The sequence below is a fragment of the Notolepis coatsorum genome (genome assembly GCF_963971535.1).
Source record: "Notolepis coatsorum genome assembly, chromosome: 11".
NCBI classification, from domain to species: Eukaryota; Metazoa; Chordata; class Actinopteri; order Aulopiformes; family Paralepididae; genus Notolepis; species Notolepis coatsorum.
The window spans coordinates 125,599,462-125,621,356 of NC_140175.1; positions in this window are offsets into that span (position 1 = coordinate 125,599,462).

Below are 21,895 nucleotides of genomic sequence, written 5' to 3' on the forward strand. Positions count from 1 at the left end.
AGTGTTAGTGTTTGTTGTTTTGAGTAGTATGTTAGTAGTTTCTGTATGTTCCTTGTATTGCACTGGATTCTACAGTAAACTCCCTTCTCCAAGTTTCTATCCTCGTCTCTGCCTCCTCCATTCCTTTCCCTTTCTGCAAAACTGTATTCAACCTACCTCCATCGTAACAACAGTCCTATGTTCCCACAGCCCTATGTTCCCACATTTCCTTTTTTCATAATTTGTATCAGATTTGATCCCCCTTTCTCTTAACAGATTGAGCGCCAGCTATTATCTTCATCCTGTAGTAAATTGGTCAGCTTTCCATTGCCTATTTTCACTGTGTGTCACTATGTTTGCAGAGCTATATCTATATTCTATATTATAGCTATGGAGACAATACTATGGTCATTTGACAGTCACTATCTCCCGTCGAACATGCAAAAAATTGTTTTAATTAATAATAATTAAATAATTTTTTCATGTATACGTTCGTGCGTTATCTCGTGGTGAATATTGTATTGTTTCAGAGTGATCCGGGCTAATTCCTGAAAATTTTGTCATAGGGCGCTATGTGAATTTGTTGAAGTCGTTGGTGTTTCTCGCCTGGACACGCTACTATTTCCAAATCAAATGTATATAATAGGTATTATGTTTCATCATGAATGCATCAAAGGGGGGGGGGTCGTTTTTTGATGCTCCGATCGCCAGTAACGGCATTGTTAGGGTTTGTAACCGACCTCAAACGCAACGGCACAGAGAGAGTTGTTCAGAGTTAGCCAAAGCAAGGGCGTATTTATTTTCAGAGTTACAAGATGGAATGAAGTTGAGCAACCGAACAAACGGGGAATCTGGCATGTGAGGATTGTTGCGGCTCTGCAGATACTCCCAGTAGGTGGTGGTGAGGAATTGGCTTGTGACGTCTGAAGCGGCTCTGCAGATCCTCCCAGCTTTCACTCCCGGTGGAAACGGAGAGAGAGAGAAATCTGAGTTAGCCCAGCGCACAACAGAAACAGAGAGGTGACTGACCCAGTATATATCCAAGTGACTTGATCTTCGGTGTACCACACACAGTTAGCAGAGTCCAGAGAAAAAACAATACGGTAATCCAAAGTGTAAATCCAACACAAAAATAGGTGAGAACAGTACAAACAAAAACGGGATCTCTTCGGTGTTTCACAAACACACAAAAAACTGATGATCCAAAAGAACTGTTTCCAAAAACTCACCAGAGCGCAACGCGTAAAGCGGGCAGATAACGAGGCGCAGCTCAGAACGGGAAACCAGGTTCTCCACAGGGATTCTCCACGAAAGTCCTGGAGAGCAAAAGACAGCAAACAGCGACGGGAAAGGCAGGCAAATGCAGGAGTATTCAGAACGATCCAACATCGATAGTAGGGGGATCAGGGTATATAAAGCCACAGGGCGCTGATTACAAGCTGTGACAGCTGCGGGATGAAATTGATACTTGCTCCAGAAGCGCGTGGCGGGGAGAGCACCAATCAACACGGCACCTTACAGGAACGGAGCGTGTGGCGGGGAATGCAATTAATCAACAAAGTACCTTAAAGGAACGGAGCGTGTGGCGGGGAGCGGACCAAACCTCACAGTACCCCCCCCTCCACGGGAGCCACCCGGCGACCAGGCCGACCCGGCTCGCCCGGATGGGCACGATGGAAGTCGGTGATCAGGCCGGAATCCACAATGAGCTGGCGGGAGACCCAGCTCCGTTCCTCCGGACCGTACCCCTCCCAGTCCACCAGGTACTGGAACCCCCGACCCCGCCGTCGAACGCCCATCAACCGGCGGACCTGCCACTGGGGGTGACCGTCCACCATCTCGGGAGGAGGTGGTTCCGGAGCAGGAGGCATCAGGGGACTGAGAGAGACAGGCTTAACCCGGGACACATGGAAAACGGGGTGAATGTGCATGGACGCAGGAAGCTTAAGACTCACCGCCGCCGGACTGAGTACCTTCAGAACCTCAAAAGGTCAGACGAACCAGGGGTTAAGCTTCTTGGCCGAGGACCGAAGTGGAAGGTCCCTTGCGGAAAGCCACACCCTCTGCCCAGGGTGGTACGTCGGCGCAGGAACCCGGCGCCGGTCAGCCCCACGACAGGCGCGCTCTGATGACCGGAGCAGCGCGGTCCTGGTGATCTCCCAGACCCGACGGCACCGGTCGAGGTGGTCCTGTACGGAGGGAACTGCCACCTCCGTCTCCTGTGCAGGGAAAAGAGGGGGTTGGTAGCCCAGGGATACCTCAAAGGGTGAGAGGCCGGTGGCGGAACTGACCATGGAGTTGATGGAGTACTCGACCCAGGGAAGGAAACGGCTTCAAGAAGCTGGTCTCTCGGCAGCCACACACCGAAGAGCAGACTCCACACTCTGGTTCATCCTCTCCGTTTGTCCGTTAGTCTGGGGATGATAACCAGAGGAAAGACTGACCATTGCCCCCAATCCCTTGCAAAAAGCCCGCCATACCTGGGAAGTGAACTGGGGCCCCCGGTCCAAGACGACATCCTGGGGAAAACCATGGAGTCGAAACACGTGGCGTGTCAGGAGGCCCGCCGTCTCGGCCGCCGAGGGAAGCTTGGGAAGGGCCACGAGGTGAACCCCCTTGCTGAACCGATCCACCACGGTCAGTAGGCACGTGTTCCCCTGGGAGGAGGGAAGACCCGTGACAAAGTCCAGCGCCACATGTGACCAAGGACGGCTCGGAATGGGAAGCGGCTGTAATAGCCCGGAGGGTGCCTGGTGGGAGGCCTTGCTGCGGGCGCAGACTGCGCAGGCCAGTACGAACTCCTTGACGTCGTTCCTCATGGTGGGCCACCAGAATCGACGAGCCAGGAAGGAGAACGTCCGATGAACGCCCGGGTGGCAGGCGAACCGGCTGGTATGGCCCCACTGGAGGACCCGGGACCGGACCGAGTCGGGGACGAAGAGACGATGAACCGGTACATTGCCTGGAGCGCGATGGAAGCGTAGGGCACGCCTTACCACCCCCTCGATGCCCAAGGTGACGACTCCTACCACCCTGGCCTCTGGGAGGATGGGAGTCGGGTCCTCAGTGGTTGGAGCCCCCTTGGAGTGTAACCGGGACAGGGAGTCGGCCTTCGTGTTGCGGGAACCAGGGCGAAACGTCAGCGAGAAGTCGAACCGACTGAGGAAGCTGGCCCATCTTGCCTGCCGGCCATTGAGGCGCTTGGAAGCACGGATGTACGTCAGGTTCTTGTGGTCCGTCCAAATGTTAAATGGCTCCTCGGCCCCCTCTAGCCAATTACGCCACTCCTCCAAGGCAGCCACAACCGCCAGCAGCTCCCGATTGCCGATGTCATAGTTCCTCTCGGCAGGGAGGAACCGACGCGAGTAGAAGGCGCAAGGATGTACCTTCTGGTCTGTTGCCGACCGCTGGGATAAGATAGCTCCCAGTCCAGTATCCGAGGAGTCCACCTCAACGATGAACTGTCTCTTGGGGTCTGGATGGAGCAAGATCGGGGCGGAAGTGAACCTCTTCTTGAGGGAGCGGAACGCAGCACACACCGCTGGGGACCAGTCGAACGGCAGGGCGGGAGAGGTCAGTCTGGTAAGCGGTTCCGCCACTTGACTGTAGTTCCGGATGAACCTTCGGTAGAAGTTGGCGAACCCGAGGAAGCTCTGTAACTCCTTCCGAGAGGTGGGTTCCGGCCACTCCTCCACGGCCTGGATCTTGCGAGGATCAGCTCGGGTCAAGCCTCTCTCCACGATGAAGCCCAGGTAATCGACGGAGTCGGAGTGGAATCGGCACTTCTCCGCCTTGACGAAGAGCCGATTGTGGAGGAGGCGCTCCAGCACACGGCGGACATGCTGGATGTGTTCCTCGAGGGTCTTGGAGAAGATGAGGATGTCGTCTAGGTATACTACCACAAACTCCTCCAGCATGTCACGAAGGACGTCGTTCATGAGCGCCTGGAATACCGCCGGAGCGTCGGTGAGGCCGAACGGCATCACCAGGTACTCGTAGTGGCCCCTGGGAGTCTTGAAGGCGGTCTTCCATTCATCGCCCTCTCGGATACGGACTAGATGGTAGGCACTCCGGAAGTCCAGCTTGGTAAAGACGGTAGCCTGGGTGAGAGGCTCGAAGGTGGAGTTCATGAGAGGTAGAGGATACTTGTTCTTAATGGTGATCTCGTTGAGCTGGCGATAGTCGATGCAGGGTCGAAGGTCTCCGTCCTTCTTCCCAACAAAGAAGAAACCGGCCGCCACAGGAGAGGAGGAAGGCCGAGTGAGTCCTGCTTCCAAGGACTCAGAGATGTATTGATCCATCGCTGCCTTCTCCGGGACGGTCAGACTGTAGAGGCGGCTGCCGGGAAGGGGAGCCCCTGAGTGGAGGTCGATGGCACAGTCGTAAGGCCGGTGAGGCGGAAGGGCCTGAGCCCTGGACCTCCATGAGGTCGTGGTACTCGGGGGGTATGGTCGAGAGGTCCGGAGGCGGCTCACCAACGGATCTCCGGGGCGAGGGACAGGACGCCGCCTGAAGACACTGGGCATGACAGGAGGAGCTCCAACCCTTGATGGTACCGGAGGACCAGGCGATGTGGGGCTCGTGCAGCGCGAGCCAGGGCCGGCCCAGGACTACTGGGACAAGAGGGGATCTGGTGATAAAAAACTGGAGTCTCTCAACGTGGTTACCAGCAATGGTGAGCAGGACAGGGCTGGTGCGTTGAGTGATGTCAGCCAGGCGGTGTTGGTCCAATGCGAATACCTCCAATGGCCTCACTAGGTCCTCAAGTGGAATGTTGGCCCGGGTAGCAAACTCGAAGTCTAGGAAACTCTCGTCAGCCCCCGAGTCAATGAGTGCCTCCACCGTGGCCCGTTGGTCCGCCCAGGCCAGGGTGACGCTCATCAGACAGCTAGGTGGTGCACGGCTCTGGGAACGAGAAAAACGGCTCACCAGGATCTCCCGGGGTCCCGGCGAGCCTGGTCTTTTGGCCGGGTGGGGCAGTTGGCGATACGGTGTCCATCCCGACCGCAGTAGAGGCAAAGGCCGGACCTGAACCTCGCCTCCCGTTCAGCTTGGCTAAGATGAGAACGTCCCAGCTGCATGGGTTCCTCCTCGGGCACCGAACGGGAGGGAAAAGAGCCACCAGTCGTGTTGGGAGCAGGGCGACCAGCAGTACCGTCACGAGTACCGGGGGTCCGGAGTACCTCTGGAGGTCCCTGTCGGGTTCTCTCACGTCTTCTCTCCTGGAGGCGTCCGTCGATGCGAATGGCGAGGCTGAACAGGTCCTCGAGGGACTCAGGTTCCTCACGGGTCGCGAGCTGGTCCCTGACTGCGTCGTTGAGCCCCCTCATGAAGGTGAGACGAAGTGCTTGATCGTTCCAACCGCTCTCCGTTGCCGCCAGTCTGAACTCCAGCACGTAGTCGGTGACCCCGCCACTGCCCTGCCGGAAGGTACCCAACCGGGCTCCAGGGTCCTGGCCACGGGCTGGGTGGTGGAAAACCCTGCAGAGCTCAGCCACGAAGTCTGGGTAGGAAAAACAGAAATCTGCCCCCATTGCCCAGGAGGCTGTGACCCACTGGGCTGCTCGGCCTGAGAGCAAGTTAGTCATGTAAGCCACTTGGGCTCCCCTTGAAGTGAATCGACTGGGTTGATGATGAAAAACCAACTCACATTGCATGATGAATGTGGCACAATCCTCGAAGTTACCGTCGAACAACCGTGGTTCGGAGAGACGGGGCTCCCGAGGTGCGGGATCGGGAGGCGCAGGGCCTGCCAGGGCTGCGGGTGATGCTCCGGCCGAGGCTCCTGAAGTAAGTGGGGTTATAAGCAAGGTGTTAACGGTTTCACTCAGCGCTTGTAAGTGGAGGAGAATATTAGACTGCTGGCTAGCCAGAGAGCCCAGGGACCCCTGAATAGGCAGGACCTGCTCTCGGAGTTCCTGTACAGCAGCCGCAGCCGCATCTAGCTGTAGGCTGTGGTCGTTGGTTAACTCTATCTGGACTGCCAACGCTGTTCTGACTCTCTCTGTGTCGGCTGTGGTCGTCATGGTTGGATCGTAATGTTAGGGTTTGTAACCGACCTCAAACGCAACGGCACAGAGAGAGTTGTTCAGAGTTAGCCAAAGCAAGGGCGTATTTATTTTCAGATGGAATGAAGTTGAGCAACCGAACAAACGGGGAATCTGGCATGTGAGGATTGTTGCGGCTCTGCAGATACTCCCAGTAGGTGGTGGTGAGGAATTGGCTTGTGACGTCTGAAGCGGCTCTGCAGATCCTCCCAGCTTTCACTCCCGGTGGAAACGGAGAGAGAGAGAAATCTGAGTTAGCCCAGCGCACAACAGAAACAGAGAGGTGACTGACCCAGTATATATCCAAGTGACTTGATCTTCGGTGTACCACACACAGTTAGCAGAGTCCAGAGAAAAAACAATACGGTAATCCAAAGTGTAAATCCAACACAAAAATAGGTGAGAACAGTACAAACAAAAACGGGATCTCTTCGGTGTTTCACAAACACACAAAAAACTGATGATCCAAAAGAACTGTTTCCCGTGTTGTTTGATTAATACCCAGGGATTAAAGTTCTCCTCAATTTTATTCCAAATCGCGATGGATTTTCCGTCAATTTTCTACCTGCTGCATATGATTTCTAGAGGCATACTACAATCTATTTTGATGTCAGTATTGGGTAGCCTATAAACAATAATACGAGAGCATATACAAGAACAATGAATCTCACTGCATGTATGATGTAGCCTGCCTTTCAATACATGAACTTGAATTCCATCATGTTTGTGTGCAGGACTCACAAGGCTGTTGTCACAATGGGTGGTACCGGTACAGTAATAACAGTCCACACAATATCACGATGGACCATGCCATAGCCTATGTTCTATTAGGACATGATCTGTGACGACAAATGTTCTAGAATGTTTGATTAAGATATCATACTCTGACAGCATGCCTATGATCAACAAAAAACGCGAACTTGAATCCCATCATATACATAGTCTGTCCACTATCTGGTGTCATTGCAATGCGTTTTTTATTCTTTCTTATACAGTAAAAAGGGGGAAGAACACTATATCGTGGATGTTCATATGACTTGTATTCTGCTTACAGCTTCGAAATTCCACTTGTTTCGTTTAACGTAAAGCCTTTTAAATATAATCAAAACGTTCCCGTGTTTCTGCGGTCTGTGCGCAAAATAATAACGAGTTGAGCTACGCGGAGCGCAGTCAGTCAGTACACCCCGTATATTCCGATAACGCTATATAAACCATGCTGCATTCATTCTGAGAGAAAGATCTATTATTCCAAATGCTATTTATAGGGTTTTGACCATAATTACACTACTGTTGCTATTTTACAATGAACTATAATGAATTACGGTTCATACAGAACATGCCAGTGTTGAAACTAATGCACAGAAGCTCATTTCCTTGTTGTAATAATATATTCTACCACTGGGCGTCAGCTAAGTGTGCTCCGAGCTGTGCGTACACATAAGCACGAAGTGAAGTTCAAGTTGAAATTGATGAATCCCACTCTTTGCTTAGAAATGGTCATACGCACAGGTTAAGCACATATCTGTGCGTAAGACACGTTGATGAATGAGGGCCCTGGAGAGCAAAAGACAGCAAACAGCGACGGGGAAGGCAGGCAAATGCAGGAGTATTCAGAACGATCCAACATCGATAGTAGGGGGATCAGGGTATATAAAGCCACAGGGCGCTGATTACAAGCTGTGACAGCTGCGGGATGAAATTGATACTTGCTCCAGAAGCGTGTGGCGGGGAGAGCACCAATCAACACGGCACCTTACAGGAACGGAGCGTGTGGCGGGGAATGCAATTAATCAACAAAGTACCTTAAAGGAACGGAGCGTGTGGCGGGGAGCGGACCAAACCTCACAGGCATTAGTTTTCAACACCACAAAAACAGCTGGATCGATATGAAATCATTGTAGGATCAAGGTGGAATTGATGTCAGATAGTCCTTACCTTTGATCGGGGTTAATCCAAAAAGAATATTCCAACTGTCTGATCGCGATTTCCAGTATTGATGTCCATCGGGTCCCTGACATGAAGTCGCACAAGATATGCCTAAAATGTACTGACCGCGTTTCGAAGTGATCGGATGAAGCGATTTACTTGGCTTGGTCTAAATTCTCCGCCCGGAAGAAATTATATGTGACACACAGTGTGAAATAAGGTTTAAAAGGGTGGGCGATACTGCCACCTAGCAGGATGCGGCCGGTATTGCACTCTAGGGATCTCAGAATGATTTCCTATGGTAACACCAAGGTCCGTGAACCTGTAATGAATACAAAAATCGAATAAAAGAAAAAAGGGTCTAAAACGCTCAAGGGGCGCTCAAAGCATGGTGGCCATAAACGAGTTAACTCGTCTTTGGCGCCCAATGTGTTAATTTGGTAGCCAATTACACCCAACCTATTATCTAATTGTCCTCTGGTAGTAGAGGGTTCGTCCGGGAACATAGGGCTGTGGGACCATTGGGCTATGGGAACATAGGGCCTAATTTTGAGAGAAATCTTAGAAATGTGGGAACATAGGGCCTAATTTTTCATGAAAAATAAATCTTAAAAATGTGGGAACATAGGGCTGTGGGACCATTGGGCTGTGGGAACATAGGGCTGACCCCACAAAAGAGAGTAAATAAAAACTCATATTTACCTGTTGTCTAGTGTTAGTCCTTGAGTGAGGAGCTCAGTCGATCAACTAGGGCCAGGGGTTCTCAAACTGTTTCATACCGCGACCCCATTTTATTTAGGATCTTTTTTGGGGACCCCACACTTAATGTATAGCGTAATTTCAACGTGGAATTAAGGAATATCAAAATAAAAGCACACGTTGTTGAACTTGATCATGCATATTTATTAGACAATTTAATTACAGCACTATGTTATCAATACACATTTATAAAACGAGGCATATTTAGCCAAAATATGTTGCCAGAACATTCACAAAAAATTCTAATAATAATAATATTTTTTATTTTTATTTGTCACCTACCCGCGACCCCAATTTGAATCGCGACCCGTAGTTTGAGAACCACTGACTAATGAAAACACCTTTCTGATTCAACACTGTTGCTGTCTCCTCCACCCCGGCCTTGGACAGGGGCACTGGGACCCCAGCGGCCTTGGGAATGGCAGGATCAGGGGTGGCTATACGACTGCATGAGTTTAGAGAGAGGCAGCAGGACGCTGTGTCATTGGCACCAAAGTGAGTACTACTGAATATCAGCAACCTTTCGCCAGAGGCAGAAAACATACACAATTCCTTTACTCAGAGTCAGGAGTAGAAATGATCAAATGGTACAGTTGTATGGTACTCTGGTGAAGGCAACGTTCAGAATTCTACTTAAAGGAACACGCAGACATTATTGTAAATAATGCTTACTGTCTTCTCGGTTACTGCCAGCACCAGCATAACTGGGCAGTCATTTGAACAAAACCTTTAGATGATTCAAAGATGTAGTAAAGAAGACTGAAGTACGATAGAGTGTGTACTTTTACCTTTTTTAATACTTACATTCAATATCAAATACAATGTTTACTTAGGAACATGCCAACAGTATGGGAATGCGTGCTTACCGTCTTCTCCAGACAAGTCAGACAAGTAGATAGATACCAATCTCCTCTCTGTGCGTTCAGTAGACAAGCTATCTGGCTGCAAGCTAGCCTAGCTTAGCACAAATGAATGGAAGCGGATACGGACCAGTAGCCTAGCTTAAAACTTCCGGGAGAGGTGTCTTTGACCAACAGCTAGGCTAGCTGGTCTGTATCCGCTTCAATTCATTTGTGCTAAGCTAGGCTAGCTTGTAGCCGAATTATATCACTGGACATATTGTATTATTGAAACTAACTGTTTACAGTGTTGGGATATGCGTGAGATTACTGGGTGCTTCATACAGTACAATATCAGATTGTCTTTCTTCTTTTTTGTTGCTGAAGTGCCCCTTTAATGTATGTGATACAGTGTGTGTGTAGATGGACAGTGTCCCAGTAGAGTAGAGAGTGGGCCCGCTGGTCACCCTAATCCTTCAGTCTCGTTTTGACTCATTCTGCGCCATCGCTTAATGCGCCAGAGGGCTCTAGAACGCCACCGCTTTAATCAATGGGGGGGCCTGCGAGATTTGCGAGTGCTTAAAATATATCTTATATTATAGCTATGGGTCTAATACACCCGTCGATTATCAGTGAGTTGCTTCCAGTCAACATGCACAAAACGGATTGTTTTTTCATCCGTACATTTCCGTTTTATACCGTTTTGAATATGAATATAGTTTGGGTGATTCTTAGTAATCCCAGGAAAAGACGCGATAATAGCCCTTTAATGGAATACACTAAACACGTTGTCATTTTTCGCCTGATTATCTGATCATCCTGAAATCAACGCTAGATCATCGTTATTATCCTTCCTCGTGCAAGAATGAAAAGAGCCTAGAAGCGCGGGGCTCCCCCAGTCCTCTCCTGTACCCAACACACACACACACACACGCACACACACACACACACACACACACACACACACACACACACACACACACACACACACACACACACACACACACACACACACACACACACACACACACACACACACACACACACACACACACACACATTTAGAATATTTTATTTATGTCCACATAAAAACAAGGTTTAAAGGACACAAATATTAACAGTGCACTTGTACATTGTGGGATTATTCGGATACAATCGTGCCACAGTGGCAATCAAAGTTACAGACTCACACGGATGATGAACCTGACAATCAACACACAGCTCATGGATACAGATAGCAGCGTCTTCTCCAAATTGCCCGGCTGCCAATAATTGCTGACACTGAGCAATATTTAGCTAATTGTTTGGCTCTTCTCTTCGGAAGACCGGCCAACTGAAGGCCTCTAACAGCCAACTTATGGACATGACCCAGGCTTCCAAATATGAAGACTAAAAGTGTACAGTTGTAGCCGAGTTGTGAAATGGTATGGTCTAACAGTTGATTACACACACACACACACACACACACACACACACACACACACACACACACACAGCCACACACAGACACACACAGCCACACACAGACACACACAGACACACACAGCCACACACAGACACACACAGCCACACACAGACACACACAGACACACACAGCCACACACAGACACACACAGCCACACACAGACACACACAGCCACACACAGCCACACACAGACACACACAGCCACACACAGACACACACAGACACACACAGCCACACACAGACACACACAGCCACACACAGACACACACAGACACACACAGCCACACACAGACACACACAGCCACACACAGACACACACAGACACACACAGCCACACACAGACACACACAGACAGCCGCAATCGCGGTAGAAAGAAATATCAGATAAACGCAAGATTTTATATATAGAGTCCTTACCTGGTATCTGATGTAATGCAAAAGAAATAATCCAATTATCTGATCGCCATTCCAAATACTGCTCGTGGAGGTCCGTCCCACATTACCAAGCGCTACACCTGAACGGGCGGGCGGGGTTAGTGGCATGGTACATCGTTGTAAAGGCCTGCCTCGTCTGAGGATTTAAACCCTGCCCGCCCGCACGGCTCAGATCGGCCCTGAAAAGAAACTACACCATTTCTAATAGAGTGCAATACCTGCTGGAAGGCGTAGGCGGCGGTATTTGCCCTTTTGCGAGCTCAGACCCATTCCCAATGATAACATCAGGCTGGATGGATGAAAATTAATGGATATAGCTAATAAAAGAAATAACGATTAAAACCCGACTTTTCTCATGATTGACGCTGAACGGTTGGCGAGTTAACCCGACTTTTTCCTTGATTGCCGTTGAATGAGTTAATGGTAAATGGCTGCTTTTTTATATAGCACTTTTATCCAAAGCGCTTTACAATTTGTTCCTCACACCGGGAACCTCCGGATTGCCAGACGACTGCTCTACCTCCTGAGCCACTGTCGCCCCCTATATTAATTGTGGTTACGTTTCAAACAATGTTAATTATGTTTATGGCAAGAAATAAGACACTGCCAGAAAGATTACAAAATCTTTTTCATTTAGAAAGTGAGTTTAGTAGGAGGAAATTAAATTTTGCATGTACCACACTTAAACAGATGTGTCCTTCAGTTATTGGTGTAAAGTTGTGGAATTCTCTCCATAGCGAGCTTAAGGGATGTAATAGTGTTTGTCAATTCAAAAATAATTATAAAAAGTGAGATCTTTTCTTTTTTATCTTTTCTTCTTTATTATTATTATTATTATTATTATTATTATTATTATTATTATTATTATTATTATTATTATTATTATTATTATTATTATTATTATTATTATTATTATTATTATTATTATTATTATTATTATTATTATTATTATTATTATTATTATTATTATTACATTTTTTCTTGTTTAATCTGTGGATTGTTTGTTTCTTTGTATATGGTATAAATTATAATTTTGTGTAAATTTGAAAAAATCTGAATTCCAGAGTGTCACGCGTGGGTAGAGATGTGTGGGGGGTGTACCCCGGCCAGCTGGCGAGAGTACATGTTGTCCAGAAACACGGGTAAGGAGGACATTTCAGAAATTATTATTACAAAACTACCTGCACCAGGAATATAGGATATTTGGCTAGGTTTGTCTAGCCTCCAGAATCAAAGTTGAAAGTACATTTGTTCTGAATTGAAAATGGGGGACCCTGATGTAAACAAGACAAAAGTCTTTCTCTGGTCTGCATCCCCTTAAACAATTGTGTGTATTGAGCCGTACTGTATTGTACCCATTCTGCAATCTGTTAATACAATTTTCAATCAATCAATCAATCAATCAATCAATCAATCAATCAATCAATCATCTTACATGCACGTGAGAGTCATTGCCCTCATAGAGATGGACGAAGTGAGATCTAGACTCTTTCCACAATGTTTTTTTATTGTAATCATTTTTTGTACTGTACAGATTGCTATAGATACAAGATTGTTTATTGTCATGTGCAGTTAAACAGGCAGCAGTTAAAAATGTGCTTTAGTGATTCAGAGTTGGGGGGGAAGGGTGACAGTCAGATCAGAGAGCGTGGCAGGCACAAAACTGGGTGGGGGGGGATATTGATATGTAAAGGCTATTATAGCTGCCAAAACGACATGTGTGTTGGAATACATAAATTGCTAATTGATCAGAAATTGTACAAACCTCGACTATTCACATGTGCCTGTAGAGTTTTCTTAGACAGCTGTGTGCCAACAGATGTCATATTTGGGGGGTCGGTCTGGCAACTGATGTCACGGGAAGGTGGGTGCAGGCAAAGCTGGGCACTGGGCCTTGTGGCCTAAGTAAGGACAAATAGTAAAACAATTACATATATAATACAAGCCACAAAGGGATGTATAGGATAATTGCCTAAAAACCCTATAGGGGCTTGCATGTGGCATTCACCTGGAAGCAAAATTCCATTGATATTACATGAATATAAATAAACAGAAATAAAATACCCCACCCCCCCAAACACAGCTATCTCACTCCGTCGAACACACACAGTGAACTAACGTTAGATTTTCTTGACGCAATTAACATAAGATACCCCACTCCACCCCCCCCCAAACAATGCTATCTCACTCGGTAGAACGAACACACACACACACACACACACTCACACACACACACACACACATACACATACACATACACATACACACACACACACACACACGGTGACGTAGCAACAATTAGTTAGTTAGCTGACTAATTACGACATATCTACTTACTCTTTCTGGCGGGTCCCGAATAGTTGGTACAACTCCTTTCTTTAGAACAAGCCAAGAAACCACCCCAGCATCATAAAGTGATTGATTCGCAACGTCATTGTTGCAAAAATGTGCGGTACACACCCGAGTATGAGACGTTACAACAGCACTAGGAGGGTCCCCAAAAACGAACTTGGTCCATTGCTAGCGAAGCACAGGATCCTCGGGAAAAATGTGCATAGACGTATTAGCAGCTTTACAGCCAGGAACAGCACATGTCCTGCGTGTTTTGCTCATCGTTGACGTTAGGCAAGTTACTGCACTTCTTTCCTGCGGTCTGCCTGCTGTAGGTAGAGTGTAGTCTAGACTCTAGGAAGATTGAGGGCTGCCCAGGTATTGGCTCCAACCACAGAGCCAATCGGATCACTATCCGCTTCCCCAGCGCCACGTGACGTCACGATGCGAGTCAAATCAGAACAACCTAATTAAATGGAGCAGGAAATGAATGACGTGAATGACGGAAATCCGCCAATATGGTATTTAGAGACACAGACACATTGATATACTAACTCCTATTACTATAATACAATGCTAGACACTGAAAAAAGACATTTATAATGCATGTCCCCTTTAACACTTTGATCGCCATGGTTAAATTCATAATTTACCATCCCTAGCCAGCTCTATTTGTCTATGTAGAAGTTCCCCTTCTTTGCAGGGCTATAACTTTTTAAATTGTATTGCTAAATTGACATTATTATGGCCCATTCAATGTCCTATATCTATTGTTCAGGGTGTAGCAACGTTATACTTTTTCATTCACATATTCATACTAAAATACGGTCTAAAGTATAAGTATGTTTTTATCGTTTTCTGCAGCTTTCTCCAGAACTTGATTTATAGCCCCAAATGCATTATATTGATGATCAAATACAGTTTGATAGCAATCGGTGCCAGATAAAAAATGTCAACTGGAGGTACTTCTAGAAGTTACTACGTATCATCTGATGTTGACCGGATGGGCGGGGGGTCGTTTATAATTCCGTGGGCAACGTTATATCATTCATCTAGGGTGGGTCATATGATCATCAGAGCAGTTAGTATAGAAGACGTTAGAAAATAACGCTGAAACTCACCGTACCTTCCTCGCGGCGTTGGGAGATGAGCGTGGAACAGAATTTTTCTCTATTATGGGATGGAGAAATATCCGATCCATTTCCAGGTTGTATAATAGTATATACGTCCAAATCATGTTGTTTGTCGAGTTATTTGCACCGATCGGTGTTCACTGTGTCAAGATGGAGTCCTGCTAACGATCGCGAGTGCCCGGACGAAATATGGGTGAGCACTTCCTGTTTGGCGCGTCACTTCCTGTTGGGCGATCTGCCGATCGGCCACCCGATGGCGCTCTTGAACCGTTAGAGAGTTGAGCGGAGCTCAGCAGTATATCTCAGGTCCCCGGGGGAGAAATATGATTTCGATCACATATTTTTGAAATATTGATATCAAAGACGTGTTACGAAATGTTTACAATAAGTGTAAAACACAAGAAATAATGGACATGCTGCTGACTAATATGATTATCATTTACCCTGAGTATTAATTACCTGTTGGGAAAATTTAAATATATCAAATCTACTTTAATTTATATGTGGTTCTGAGGCCAGAGACTGAGCCATAGACGGATCACACTTAGCCTGTGTTATCAGGCAAAGGTTAACCCTATACGCTCGTGGTTAACTTCTCTGCACTTAGTGCAATATGCTCCCTGAGAGAGAAAGCTACACCTCTCTAGAACATCGGGAGATTATTTCATTTGTGATTTATGTAAGACAGCTTACTGGAAAATTGGAAGCCCTAGGTTTTCCCTTACAAGTGAATAGGGGACCATTTTGTTTTGTTTTTTATGTTGTATACTCTTTGACAAATGCCTCAAGCTCATATACTATGGAAGATAGATCTATGTTGTACATACGAAATACAATGACATTATGACAAGCCTTAAATGTATTAGTTATAATATAAATGGTCTTAACAACCCAATAAAGAGGAAAAAACTTTTTGGACAACTTAAGAAAATGCAGTGCTCTATAGCATTCATTCAAGAAACGCACTTATCAATGAACGAACACCAGAAACTGAAGAGAGAATGGGTGGGCCAGGTGTATAGTGCGTCCTGTCAAACAGGGAAAAAGAGAGGAGTGGCTATTCTATTTAACAAATCAGTATACTTCACCAAAGAAAAGGAAATTGCAGATGACCAGGGCAGATATGTTATGGTCCTGGGGTCAATAGGAGGATCAATCATAACCTTTCTAAATATATATGCACCAAATGAAGACTGTCCCAATTTCTTTAAAGGTATAGCCTCACTTTTGGCTGGTAACGCCAAAGGAATTATCCTTATGGCCGGTGATTTCAACTGTGTACTAAATCCAAAAGTAGACAAACTGCCTGTAGATTGTGGACCCATTTCAAAAAAATCTAGATCACTGAATGCAATGATAAAAGAATTTGGACTTATAGATGCATGGCGTTTCCACCATCCTAGGCAGAAAGACTTTACCTTTAGGTCTGGGGTCCATGGTAGCTACTCTCGGATAGATTACTTCTGTATTTCCAAGCAAGATATTGACAAAGTTGAATCATGTATCATTGAAACAGCGACCATCTCAGATCATGGACCTCTAACTCTTCAAATTAACCTCAGTACCAATAAAATCTTTAAATATTGGAGGCTCAATGTATCCATGCTGTCTGACTCTCACACACGGGAGAGGATAAATGAAGAACTGAAGAGTTATTTTGATCTCAACAATAAGGGGGATGTCTCACCATCAATTTTATGGGACGCGGCAAAGGCTGTAATGAGAGGTAAAATTATCTCAATTTCAAGTGCACTAAAGAAACAGCGAAATGAAAAACAACAGAACCTAGAAAATGACTTAAAAATACTAGAAAGGAAACATAAACTGAACAGAGATGAGGAAGATTTAAAAGCTCTACTAACCTGCAAACAAAAACTAGATGACCTGTTGACATACAAAGCGGAAGGAGCCCTTAGATTTGCTGGTAGGAATTACTATGAGATGGGAAATAGGGCAAGCAAGCTACTGTCATTCCAGCTCCACAAAATACAGTCAAGTCGGATAGTTCCAAAGATTAAACACCCCAGCACACACATGGAAGTAATGCAAACGCAAGAAATTGCTAATGCATTTGCAGATTACTATACCGACCTCTACAAAGCACAGCAATTGGAAAACAAGAAAGAAAAAATCAACAACTTCTTAGATAACCTTAAACTTTCTAAACTATCCCCAGATGAGGCGGATGAGCTAACCTCCCCTATTACGGAGAAGGAGATAGGGGAAACTATTCAGATGCTTAAGAACAATAAATCACCAGGTACAGATGGGTTTTCAAATGAATTTTATAAACATTTCACTGAACAATTAACACCAGTATTAAGTGTAGTTTATAACTATGCCCTATCTGAGAGAGATCCACCAGGAAGCTGGTCAGAAGCTATTGTCTCGGTAATACATAAAGAAGGTAAAGACCCCACAAGATGTAGTTCCTATAGGCCCATAAGTCTCCTTTGCAACGATTTCAAGATATTGACATCTATACTTAAAAAAAGAATACAGAAACATATAATAAAACTGATACACCCAGACCAGACTGGCTTTATCACTGGTCGACAGGGTGCTAACAACATCAGAAGAACTTTAAATCTGCAAACAGTGGCTGGATCTCGAAAAGAACCATCAATGCTTCTCGGCTTAGATGCCGAGAAGGCATTTGATAGAGTTGATTGGCTGTACCTTGAACTAACATTGAAAGGTATGGGATTCAATAACACATTTATAGATTGGATAAAATGTTTATATAAAAATCCTAAGTCTAGAGTAAGGGTGAATGGTCACTGCTCTCACTTCTTTGAGATACAGAGAGGGACACGCCAAGGAGACGTTTTGTCTCCATTACTATTCGCGATTGGCATAGAGCCACTAGCGGAGATGATTAGATCAAACCCTCAGATACAGGGAATAGATGACCAAAAAGGCATTACACACAAGATCTCGCTATTTGCTGATGACATTTTACTTTATATCAAAAACCCTTTAGAATCAATTCCAAACATAATGATGGATTTAAGAAATTACGGCGAACTGTCGGGTTATAAGATAAATGAGACCAAATCAGAAGCCATGATGATAGTGGGAACATGGCCAACACATCTGAACAGTATAGCACCCTTCCATTGGGCTAGAGACGGATTCAGGTATTTAGGAATCATTTTGACTCCCAACAGCAATCAGTTATATCAAGCAAACTACGAAAAGTTGATTGTACAAATCAAATCAGACATGGCCAGATGGGACATTTTACCTCTCTCCCTAGTGGGAAGAATAGAATCAATTCGAATGAATGTGCTACCTAGACTTATTTTTCTCTTCCAGTCTCTACCTATACCAATACCTGCCACTACCTTTAAAATGTTAGATAAACTCCTATCCAAATTTATCTGGCAGAGGAAAAAACCTAGAGTAAGGCTTAAAACACTATGTTTGCCAAAGAACAAGGGTGGTCTTGGTCTACCAAACCTAAGAAACTACTACTGGGCAGCTCAATTACGCATACTTGTGCATTGGATACAAAAGGACCTAGATTCAGGATGGGTACAGATTGAGCAAAACTCAATTCCAAAGACCCCTCTCAGATCCATAATATTCCTGGGGAAAGCATACTGGAAAAAAATTAAGATTGGTAACAAATGGATTACAAATACATTAAAGGTATGGGAAAGTGTAAGGAAAAAGGGGGGAGGTCCACGATCAATATCTAGGGCCATGCCAATAGCAGACAATACAGAATTCCGGCCAGCTATGGAGGATGGGGGTTTTAAAAAATGGGCGGATTTGGGCCTGGTTACTATCAATCAATTAATGGAAGGAGACTGTTTTAAATCGTTTGCACAGCTACAGCAATGTTTTGATCTACCTTCGAAAGACATGTTTAGATACTTTCAAATAAGACACTATGTAATGACTCACAGTGAGTGGGAAGCAATTAAGAGACCACCAACAAATGTGGAGCTGTACTTTATTAACACAATAGAAAAAAACTTGATGGAAAGAAAGCAGATATCCAATATTTACAACATGTTACAACTAGACGATCCAGGAGACACCACCTATATTAAAGAAAAATGGGAGTTGGAAGCTAATGTGATCATAGAAAATGAAGAATGGGAGGACAGCCATTCAAGCAATCATAAAATCACAAATAGTCCAATGTGGAAGGAGTTTGACTGGAAGGTCAAGGTCAGGTACTTTAGGACTCCTCAAGTTCTCTCCGGATTTGCTGGTGGGTCCTCACCACTATGTTGGAGAGGATGTGGATTGATCGGAGATCATACACATATTTTCTGGGACTGTCCAAGGGTGCAGACATTTTGGGTGAATATCAAAAATGAGATTAAAACCATTCTAGATCTTGACTTACCTCTGAATCCATCGTACTATATCTTGGGATGTATACCGAAAGGCACATACTATGGAGATACGTTATACATCTTGAGAGTGATACTGTTAATAGCAAGGAAAATGATAACTATGGCATGGCTACAAAATCAACCACCGTCAATCAAACAATGGACCAAGAGACTGAGACAGATGTACACAATGGAAGAAATGACTGCACAATTGCAACTGAAAAAAGATATGTTTATGCAGAGATGGTCACTTGTAACCTTGTACCTGGAGATACACTAGCATGAGTCTGACGCCCTCTCTCTCTTTTTTTGTTGTTCTTTTTCTTTTTTTTCTTCTTTTTGCTAAATTTATTTTTCTATTTATTTTTTCGTTTCTTATCCTACAAAAAATCCCAAAAAAAAAAAGAAAAATATTGTAAAAATCCCTCCTCACTGGGTTGTTTAAGAGGCGTACTCGGATTATATAGCTTATTTTGATTACGCTGAATACTTTGAAAACAAATTGAATAAGAGGGAAGAGCCTGAGTAACAAATGTCATTGAATATGTGAATCAAGTATATTATACTGTATGATTATTGCAATGTGATGTTCATTATGACACAAAATAAAAGAAAGTTCAAAAAAAAAAAAAGACGTGTTACGGCGTCTTCGGCAGAATGAGCATGGCGGGGAATGACGAGTTTCGGCGTTTCCGGCGATTAAAGTGTTAACATTACAACATACATCCACATTCACACACATACACACACAATGAACCTGCAGTGAATACATTTAAATTAAAGTGATTTTAAAGAAAAAAGTATATATATATATATATATATATATATATATATATATATATATACACCCAAATATACAGTAAGATTAAATAGAATCTTATCATTTCCTTTTAAGTAACGCTCGTACTTCCAAGGTCTTTCTGCCCTTAGCAATGTAAAGTGAGACCTACTGTATATAATCCACAAAACACAGGAAGATGTCATTGATTGAAATTCCTTTCTCATAGTGTAAACTAAATCATTTTAAACTAAGTACTTACAAGAGATGTGCTCATCATTCTAAATGTAGTCATGATCAAAGATGGGCTCATCATTCTAAATGTAGTGCTTACATTTAGTGCGTTTGTAGGTTTGTATTTTCTTCTGTGTAATTGCTGCGTCATTAACCCCATGGGGACATTAACATGTGTTGTCGGGCCTTACAAATACATTTGATTTGATTGTATAACCACTCAAATATGAATGAGTTGAATGAACGAATTAACCAATCAATGAAGCAATCAATGAATAACAAAAGTTCCTCAATCAAAACCACACTGTCAATCACTCCATTCTGATTGACAAGCTAAAAGCAATTGGTTTTGATAGTCTATCAGTGAGCTGGACGCAATCCTACCTTGAGGGGAGAGAACAGATGGTGCAGGTAAACGGTACTCTATCCCCCCCCCCCCCCCCCCTCACAGTGAGCTGTGGTGTTCCACAAGGAAGCAGTCTAGGACCGCTACTGTTCCTAATTTATGCAAATGACATGTCATCAGCTTGTGACTGCAACTTGTTCCTGTTCGCGGACGACTCAGCCCTGCTGGTCTCTGACAAGAACAAGTTACAGGTTGAAAAAACCCTCAGCTCAGAACTCGGAGGAATCTGCACCTGGCTCGCTGATAACAAACTATCATTACACATGGGGCAAAACAGAGTCTATTCTCTTCGGTTCAAATAACAAACTCAGCAAGACCGACGGCTTCTTAGTTACAGTGGGTGACAATATTGTCACAAGGAAAGAGGAAATTACATACCTAGGTTCCATCCTAGAGGCAAATCTTTCCTGTGACAAAATGGCATCCAATGTAATAAAAAAAGTCAACCAACGAACAAGATTCTTGTACCGGATCTCCTCTCTGGTAAACAAGAATACCCTGAAGACTCTGGCAGGAGCACTCATTCAAGGGTACTACGACTATGCTTGCACCTCATGGTACCAAAGCACCTCAAAGGCGCTAAAAACAAGATTACAAACATCACAAAACAAACTGGTCAGACTACTGCTTGACCTTACTCCTAGAACCCACCTCACCCCTGCCCACTTTGACTACCTAGCATGGCTTAGAGTAGACGACAGAGTACAGCAACTTGCAATGGGCCTGGTCTACAAGATACACTACACGACTAAGGTGCCCATGTACATGTCAAAATACTTCCCAAAGGTCAGTGAATAACACGACCACAACACCAGAGGGAGCTCCACAAATCACCCAGATTCGGCTCAAACAAGGGACTAAACACGTTTCGCAATCATGCCACATCAATGTGGAACGCCCTACCCACAGCTGTAAAGGAATGTGAATCACTACCCACTTTCAAAACCACTCTCAAAGAGCACCTACGGGAGACTGCAATTCGAAACTGGCCCCTACAGTAAATGTCCTAACCCAATAATACACAAGACCCTCTTCTTGGGACCAAGTAAGGTTTCGTCGATATTCCAATGTACAGTTTTGCTTGTACAGTTGTACAGTTCCCCCCCCCCCCCGCCTACCCAACCCCCCCCCCTACCCCACCCACCCAACCACCTCCAATGTACAGTCCCCCCCCCCACCTACCCAACCTTCTCCAATGTACAGTTTCTACGT